This window comes from Homalodisca vitripennis, chromosome 4, assembly GCF_021130785.1.
Source record: "Homalodisca vitripennis isolate AUS2020 chromosome 4, UT_GWSS_2.1, whole genome shotgun sequence".
NCBI classification, from domain to species: Eukaryota; Metazoa; Arthropoda; class Insecta; order Hemiptera; family Cicadellidae; genus Homalodisca; species Homalodisca vitripennis.
Window position 1 is genome coordinate 11,767,433 of NC_060210.1, and position 9,985 is coordinate 11,777,417.

A 9,985-nucleotide genomic window follows, 5' to 3' on the forward strand; every position below is an offset into this window, starting at 1 on the left:
TCTGAATTTAGAGCAGACAGGAACAAAGCCAGATCAGTTAGAACATCAGCGTTAGAAAGGTTGAAACAATTAAGTCCAAGGAAAAAGCAAGCTAGGCCTGGACAAGATCCCGGAGAAATGTGGCACTGGTACAGAGATGAATCGCGAAGGAACACTCGACATGATCAATTGCAAAAACTGTGAAAGTAAAACGAAAATAACTGAAAAACTACAAACTGAAGTATAGTAATCTTAAAATCGCACCTGAAAAACAACAAGGCGTAAAAGTAAAATTTTAGCTAGGAGAAATTTAAAGATTATCTTGTAGCAATAAAAAAGCCTAAAGAGCACAATAAAATCTTTACAAAGTGAACTATGTGTTTTGAAGAAAAATTGTTAAAAAACAAGAAGCTCTAACTAAGTGGGCTGAGAAAAATATGACTACTATGCAAATAAAAAGTATACAGGGTGAAAAGCAAGTGCGATGGACAAGCGATGATATATCTCGTTGTGTAATAATAAGGGGGCTCTGTCTCCAAAATCCTACGATTTTTGGAGGGAAAAATTGACATTCCCTCTCCCATCAGCTTCAACCCTTAAAAGATGGTGCGCTAAGTTTACTTGCTTCCCAGGTATTCTGCGGAATGTACTTTGCCTACTTAAAAAAAGGTTTGAGGGCTATCAGATTTTGACAGATTATGTGTTATTAATTTTGACGAAATGCACATTGATAGTAGCGTGGTTTATGACTCAGGGATGGACAGAATACTCGGTCCTTCGTCTAAAGTACAGGTATTAATCGTGAGAGGGCTAATATCTAACTGGAAACAACCTGTCTACTTCGAGTTTGACACTATAATGGACAAATCGTTGCTGATGACAATAATAGAAGCTGTAGAGTCATCTGGATTGTTGGTGACCTCCATTGTGTCGGATATGGGAGGGAGCAATTTTCTTTCTTTGTGGACTTCCTTGAATATTTCTGTTGAAAAAAACTTCTTTTGCCAATCCAAACGACTCGCAGAGGCAGGTTTTTGTTTTTGCTGACATGCCACATTATTTCAAACTGCTCCGAAACCATTTTCTAGACAGCGGCATAGTTTTGGGAAATGGCACTGAATTAGATTCCTCCATTTTAAGGGAAGTGCTAGAGAAGGACAGTGGCGAGATTAAGTTGTTTGCCATAGATTGAATCCAGCTTATCTTTCTTTGAAAGGCAATGATAGACAGAAAGTTGGGACCTGCAAAAAGCAGTGTTTTCAAGAACGACAGCTAAAGCAATCGCCTTATTGACAAAAAACCACCAAGCTGCAAATTTTTTTGAGCTAATGGATGATTTTTATGACATAATGAATTCAAGCAGCCCACAGTTAGATTCAGCGCACCCGCTTAAGATTGCTTTTGGTGTGACTGAACACGCAGAGGAGCAGAATCTTATACTTAATCAAGTTGAGTATGTAGTGAAAAGAATGAGAGTTAAAGGCAAACCTAAATTGCTTCCCTTTCAGAAAGGCATTTTAGTGTCGATTACATCTTTGAGGGACATGTTTACGCAGCTCCAAGCGCAGTATGGAATTAAATACATACTTACTACCCGTCTCACTCAAGACGCTCTTGAAAGTTTGTTTGGTCAGCTTCGTGGGTTGGGGCGTTTCCACGATCATCCTAGCCCTTCAGATGTTAATATCACGCCCTAAGAACACTGATGATTTCAACAAAATGCCTATTCCATCAAGGAAGACTAACATAGTATCGTCTGAGGAGAAATGTCCTGAAATTCCAGCTTACCTAACATCGGGACCTTGTTGCAAATGGCATTTACAACAGAAGAAAATAGGATCCATGGAGTCAAGTTCAGACGTTGACATGTTGCAGGAGAACAATACATTTGTCAGGTAATCTTCATAAAATATACTTCTAACATAGTATAAATAAATAAAATAGTATAACTAGTAAATAAATAACAAACTCAATTTTTTTGTCGACAATTACATGAGTGGAAAATGTACTTGTGTGAGTAACTCAAAGGAAATATTATAATCATGAAATGAGACAGGTATAGAAGGGCTGTGTTTTTCATTTTAATTTAAAAACCAGATAAGTCTAAAGACAAGCTAGGCTTAAAAATATAAATGTCAAGAATTGTTGTGTTTTAAAAAGTGTAGAAAGTTTTCTTCCTTTTTTAATTACTGTTCCTTAAAATTGAAACTTTTATTTGTATTACAATGATTTTTGTCATGACGATTATGTAGAAACAAGATGACTAGTATATTTTAATCTTAAAAAAACTCAGCTCAAAACATACGAGTATTTTTCAAAACTCGACTCGATTCGACTTCAAAAACCAATACTTCGCACACCCCTAATAATTTTGAAAAACTAATATACTATAGCCAAGTGTTTAATGATAAAAGAATAATACAGGAATTTTTATCGGGTTGAATGGTTTAAACGTTATAATCGTATGCATTTTTCATTGATTTAGCATTGAAAAAAAATGAACTTCAATCTTTTTCCAAAGGCGTATTTTTTTAGGGTCAACTACATAAATGGTGTTTTTAAAAATTAATAGACTACAAATTATAAAAATTAGATTATAAATACGTTTTTATATAGATCTTACATCCCCAACAAGTCAATACTCTTTTTCAATATTTTGTTTTTATTTCAGACGACCTCAACGATGAAAGTGAAACTACGTGGGCTGAGGAAGAGGCAGTAAAGTACATAGCTGGCTACGTTCGCTTTCCGAGTGCGCAATATAACCCCTAGTCTTGGAAAAATTGTGGAAAACGTTTCTGTTCCTGAGGAGGCGCAGCCCTCATGGATTAGAACTCTATCTCACGGCTCCCTTACAGAACCTAGTGAACAGTGGCTTTCTTTTGTTAAAGAATTTGAAAAGGTATTTATAGAGTTGCATGGTCCCCTGTTTAAGTTTAGTACTGAATTCGGAGTGGTTAAAGTTTTAAAAGAGAGACTGAGTGCACAATTTCCCTAATGTGTGTAAGGAAGCTGTTCATGTTTATTCAAGAATCAGGACATTTATTAGAGTTAGAGAGGTAAACAGGCAGCACAGCAACAGTAAGAGGAAACAAACGAAAAAAGCTACAAAATGGACAAAGTCTAACAAGTAAGAAATACGCTGTCCATTATATTAATAGCATTATGACAATGCATTTATGTTTTTACATACTGATAATACACATTTTATATAACTAATGTATTTTGCGTAGTTTTTTTTATCCTTGTCCACAACATTGGAGTTAATATATAGCATAGGGTTTTTTGTGGAATAATATGTAAGGGCCGTGAAAGGGTCGATGCGCGCTGCCGAGGATTGCTTTGTCATACTACGGAACAGGCGCGGCTGGCAACCACGTGACGTCACAGGGCCAAGCGGCGGGTGAAGTTACACCGGCTGAGTGGTCTAGCCCTTACTAGCTAGCTCTCCCCGGCCCTGGTTGCTAGTCTAGACGTAAGGGCGTGCCACCCCCAATCTCCTTTCACTGGAGAGAGGTACAGAGCTGGCTTTCCCTTCATTCAAGGACACATGACTGAGATTAATGCTCAAAATTCTTCCTCATGGATCTTGACAGGAGGCGGCTCCTAATCCCGTCACTCCATAAGAAGCGCAAAGATCCTTTTGGATTAAGTGAAATTTCTCAGCTTCTTGTTCAAAGAGAACAGAACAAGGCTTGTAGTAGAAGAACAATGTTTTTCACACTTTAGCTCCGCGTTGTATGAGAAACCCCCGTAAAGCATGAACATTCCACAAATATCTTTCTTTGTAGGTTACAGCTTGAGTTATGTAATACTTGATGTTAAAAATAATTTTTATTACATTAAGGTATATACTCCCCACCAATATCAGGTTACTGTTTTGACTATTTATAATCTAGCTTATCAACTAGTTCTGGTGAATGGCTATTCAGTAACTTGATCTGAAAAAGCTTGTTTCAACCTAAGGCTATAATTAGGAAAAATAGAATATTTATTCGTAGTACAATAATTTACTGAATCCATTGTATTCCTAATCTTAAGAGACGAGAATGAAACGGTACCGGAACTCAGAGTAACCATACAGGACGTGCTACACCAATATATATGTAAATAGCGGCCTCCGGCGTCCAAACATCTGACCAATCTTTCGATACCCGAGGTCCTTCAGCACCAGCTGGAGTCGTTAACAGGTGTACGGCAACACACAAAATGTGTTCTCTTCGCATTAACCACTCCTTCGATCGGAGATGTATTGTTTGTTTTAAAGACTCTCTTTGTTATTTTGACAACAGGTTTGTTTATGAGGGGAATAATAGTAGTAGTCGTAATCTAATGAGAACTGGTTTCTCTCTCTCTCTCTCTCTCTCTCTCTCTCTCTCTCTCTCTCTCTCTCTCTCTCTCGCACAATCTCCTCTTCCCGCTTCCATCTACGTTGCATATTATTAATGCTTTGAAACAAATAGAACGCAGATTGTGTTACATAGATGAAGCTATTTTATGTCATAAATTAGCGACCCTCACGTGGAATGACTAAATAAAATAATTGCCATATTTAAGGACGAAGGATAGCAGGGAAAGGGATAAACACTCTTTTAATGATGTTAAAAAGATTAAAGTATGAAAAGTGCTTCAAATTTAAATTGAAAATAAACGCATGCATTAAACAAATTAAACATTCTAAGATAGTTTCGGTTGGAGCGACTTGTTAACAAATATTACATTGTAATAGCAGAGGAAGATAATTCCTATGTGGTGTATTACATGTAATGAATATGGCAGTAGTTACCAATGTTTCTAAAGAAAATATTATGTCCAAATTTTGGAGATTCCATAAGTTCATTAAAAGTAGAAAAAGTTAACAAATTAAAATGTTCATTAATTAGGAACGAGAAATTCAGATTGCTGATCTTAAATTTGGAAACAGGGAAATTAAAAACAAGTAGCACATTTTGTATTGAAATTCTCGTAATAGAAAGTTAAGTTTTAAATACCCGAAAGAGTTAATACAGCTTTAAAAGTTATACTAAAATCATTGGATTTTTGAAAAAAATCCAATTGTAAATAATAATTAAAATTTCACAATAATTGTAGATTACTACCAAAATAAAAATAAATTTAATAGGGTATCATGTAATATAACATTAGCTCATCGACAAATCGAGTACTAAATCAAATCCAAAATATTTACCTCATTCATAAAAATCTGGAATACTTTCAATATTTTGGAAATATGAAATATTTAAAGCAAACTGCGAATAGCACCAAATAAAAGTGGATGTATTTGTGATTGTGGACGTATTTTCAAATAGTGGTTTTAAGTCTAAATTTTGTAGGCCACCACAAAAAATCGTAAGTCCTGTTGAGATACTGAAAAGCCACACAAAATATATTGGCGTTACTTTGAAAACAACAAACAAATACATAAATGCAAATATTTTCAAATTTTAACAAAACACCGGATAAAAATAAGTTATTTAGTGATTGTTAAGAAGACGTTTACACATAGGGTATTAAACAAACATACAGTTGGAGGAATTTAGCTGTGCTCATAGGGCCCAGATACTACCCTCTCAACAAATAAACGCTATCTGTGTGGCGGGTTGCGTTTACGTGCTAGCCGCTGAGATGAAGGCGCAACAATCTCTTTAACGACTTTAAACTCACGATTTTGATTTGCAGATAAAATTGTCAAATACGTTATTTTAAAAAACACGTTAAACAACACTATAACAACTGAAAAACAAGGATAAGTCCCATTATTCCTATTATTTGGTTTTATCTTATTATTTAATTCCACCACAATCAGCACTTTTACAAAACAGCCTGATTGTAGCGAGTGTGATGAGTTATTTGGGACAATACGATTCCTGAAAGAAGGGTTTTACCCATGAGTCACAGGAAATGTTTTCGGGACGCAGCGCATAATGCTACCCCGCCACCCTCCCGCCTATCACCACACACTCAAGGTCACGCGCACAGCTAAAGTCCTCGAACTGTATCATTATCGGTTAAATTTTTCGCCTGTTTTGAGTTTCTTATTAAATTATAATCACTCTATTTACCTTATTTACGTACTAATAATTTCTCATAGGAATATTAAAAACATAATGTTCGTGTTTTTAAAATATTCGCTTTGTATTTATGGTGTATCCAACCACTAAGTGGTAAATTTGTTTAACATGGTTTACAAATTTGAAATGAACTACTTGAAATAACTATTAAATTAATCTTAGTAAGCTAAGACAAGTAGTAAGGCCATAACTTAGCTTTAAAGAGGAATTCTATTAAGTTTATTACCAAAACAGGGATTATCAGTGAAGAGGGAATAGTAATAAAGGTAGTAGCAAAACGATGTAAACTAATAAATAAAATTATTAAAACGGAAAAGGGTAAGATAATCTTTGCTTTGTATAATACATAAATAATGCAGTAGTGGCTGAAACTCTCTTGAGTATAAACTTTCTACTCTTGGCAGGATATTAAGAGGCAATAGGTGACCTTAATAGGCCCACCAAATAATCTTTCAAATCGTTTAGCGGCCATTACCGTGTCAGTCGGGTAATCGACACCGCCTGAACCGTGTTAATTAAACGGGTCGAAACGGCCGGACCAATCGGCAAGTAGGGTAGCAGTAGTTAGGCAATCGGCGCTGTCAAAACAGAATGGCGCGATCCATCTTAGTTAAGAACCGAGAGTCGGTTTGAGAAATGACAGGTGAGTAATGAAACTCGGGTCGTTCGGTTGGGTTCATTAGTGAAATGTGTTGGCCGGTCCTACTGGGTTCTCGAGGTATCTTAGATTTGCTGAAGTGGCCCAGATCTGGCTGCAGACACCGTAACTCGTCTGGCCTTGCTCCTGATGTTAATCCATAAGCCTAACATTACGATTTGGATTTGTATATTTGAGACCGTAATATACAGTACAACATATCAGTGGAATATGATGTAAGCCGTGCTCCTGATGTAAATCCATAAGCCTGACATCACGATTTGGATTTGTATATTTGAGACCGTAATATACAGTACGACATATCAGTGGAATATGATGTAAGCCGTGCTCCTGATGTAAATCCATAAGCCTGACATTACGATTTGGATTTGTATATTTGAGACCGTAAGATACAGTACGACATATCAGTGGAATATGATGTAAGCCGTGCTCCTGATGTAAATCCATAAGCCTGACATTACGATTTGGATTTGTATATTTGAGACCGTAAGATACAGTACAACATATCAGTGGAATATGATGTAAGCCGTGCTCCTGATTAAATCCATAAGCCTAACATTACGATTTGGATTTGTATATTTGAGACCGTAAGATACAGTAGGCTACAATATATCAGTGGAATATGATGTAAGCCGTGCTCCTGATGTAAATCCATAAGCTAACATTACGATTTGGATTTGTATATTTGAGACCGTAAGATACAGTACAACATATCAGTGGAATATGATGTAAGCCGTGCTCCTGATGTAAATCCATAAGCCTGACATTACGATTTGGATTTGTATATTTGAGACCGTAACGTAAGATACAGTACAATATATCAGTGGAATATGATGTAATTCGTGCTCCTGATTAAATCCATAAGCCTAACATTACGATTTGGATTTGTATATTTGAGACCGTAAGATACAGTAGGCTACAATATATCAGTGGAATATGATGGAATCCTGATGTAAATCCATAAGCTAACATTACGATTTGGATTTGTATATTTGAGACCTTAAGATACAGTACAACATATCAGTGGAATATGATGTAAGCCTTGTTCCTGATTTAAATCCATAAAAGACATTACGATTTGGATTTGTACATTTGAGACCTTAAGATACAGTACAACATATCAGTGGAATATGATGGAAGCCGTGCTCCTGATGTAAATCAATAATGACATTACGATTTGGATTTGTACATTTGAGACCGTAAGATACAGTACAACATATCAGTGGAATATATGTAAGCCGTGCTCCTGATGTAAATCAATAAACCTGACATTACGATTTGGATTTGTACATTTGAGACCGTAAAATACAGTACAACATATCAGTAGAATATGATGTAAGCCTTGCTCCTGATGTAAATCAATAAACCTGACATACGATTTGGATTTGTATATTTGGGACCGTAAGATACAGTGACAATATATCAGTGGAATATGATGGAAGCCGTGCTCCTGATGTAAATATAATCCATATTTGAGCCTTAAGATACAGTACAACATATCAGTGGAATATGATGTAAGCCTTGCTCCTGATGTAAATCCATAAGCCTAACATTACGATTTGGATTTGTATATTTGAGACCGTAAGATACAGTACAACATATCAGTGGAATATGATGTAATTCGTGCTCCTGATTAAATCCATAAGCCTAACATTACGATTTGGATTTGTATATTTGAGACCGTAAGATACAGTACAACATATCAGTGGAATATGATGTAATCGTGCTCCTGATTAAATCCATAAGCCTAACATTACGATTTGGATTTGTATATTTGAGACCGTAAGAATGTAAGATACAGTACAACATATCAGTGGAAAATGATGTAAGCCGTGCTCCTGATGTTAATCCATAAGCCTAACATTACAATTTGTACATGTGAATTTGAGCCCATAAGAACAGTGAATTACATCAGTAATGATGATTTTTTCCCGCTCAGAGTTACTTTCCCTGAAACCGTATTAATTGTAGCACACATGTTTTTAATGCACTTTTATGTCCTTATTTGTAGTCATAGAATTATTCAAGGTGTCTCATTGTAAAGATAGTATTAATATGCATCCAATAGTTCTCGATATTTTTATAGGATATTCAGAAAAGAAATCTCAAAATCTTTGTTAACTTTAGTTATAAATATTTAAAACCCACAAATAATACACACAAACAATCTTGTATTTGGTTGAATACTGATAGATATTCAAAATGACACATCTCTTATAACACCACTATCAAAACAAGGACGTAAAACTGTACTTGAATCTATACATAAGAAATAAAATAGATAAGTTTGTATACACGACTTTGGGATTTGGATTTTGGAGCACACTTCGAGGACTTCATTTGGTGAGAACATACTTGTGACATAGGTTAGGAGAAGAGTCTAGGTCAAACCTTCATTAGATATGACCAGGGCATTGGAATGGCGGAAATTGAAGAAGGTCTGGTTAAATACAACAACCTGATCACAGTTCTGGACTTCTCAATTCAACTCTAGTTGTGCTAATCCTTACAGACGTTCATTTCTTTTGCGCAAGTTTGTCTTTATTACTGTAATAAAGAGAGATTTATTATTGGCTGAAAGTTAGCGAAGCTTATGACTCGAGGAGGGGAGAATTTCGTATGTCTGTCTTCAAGATATCTTGAGAATGAACTTACCTATTATAGACCTATAGGCATGAAGCTTCACATCTACTGTATATAGGAACAACGAGTTTGTTTGGAATTTTGCTGATCGTTAGAGAACATGTTTTCCTTTTGTAATAGTACCATCGAGGAAAAACCAGAATAAATAAATGTGTAATCAAACTGAGTCCAATCATATGACAATGAATTATTAACATGATTGTTACATACACAAGCTATAAATTTGAAATTTCGCATGCAATCTTCGAGAAGCATGTAACGGGACATGTAGTTTTTTCTCTCAGGTCAAGAAGCTTATAAATTCCACTTAGTCCTATAAGAACCTTAGCGTTGCTTCCGGAGTAACAGGATATTCAGGATGGGTAGGGTTAGGGGGTGGGGGTGGGGGCCGCCTATCCCATCGAGATCCAAGAGGAAGAATTAGGGCACTAAATTTAAAAGACATGTCCCTTCAGACAACCTGAGGTTAGGGAACAAACCCCACAAACTCAACAGTCATCTCCCACAGCAGACTAGACCTATCGAATTGCCTTGAACTCCACAATCTCAACATTTGCGGTTAGTGATGTGCCGCTCCTGGAAATTCATACGGTTGCCCAGATTTAAGTGACACATCGGTTTTTGCTGTGCCCAG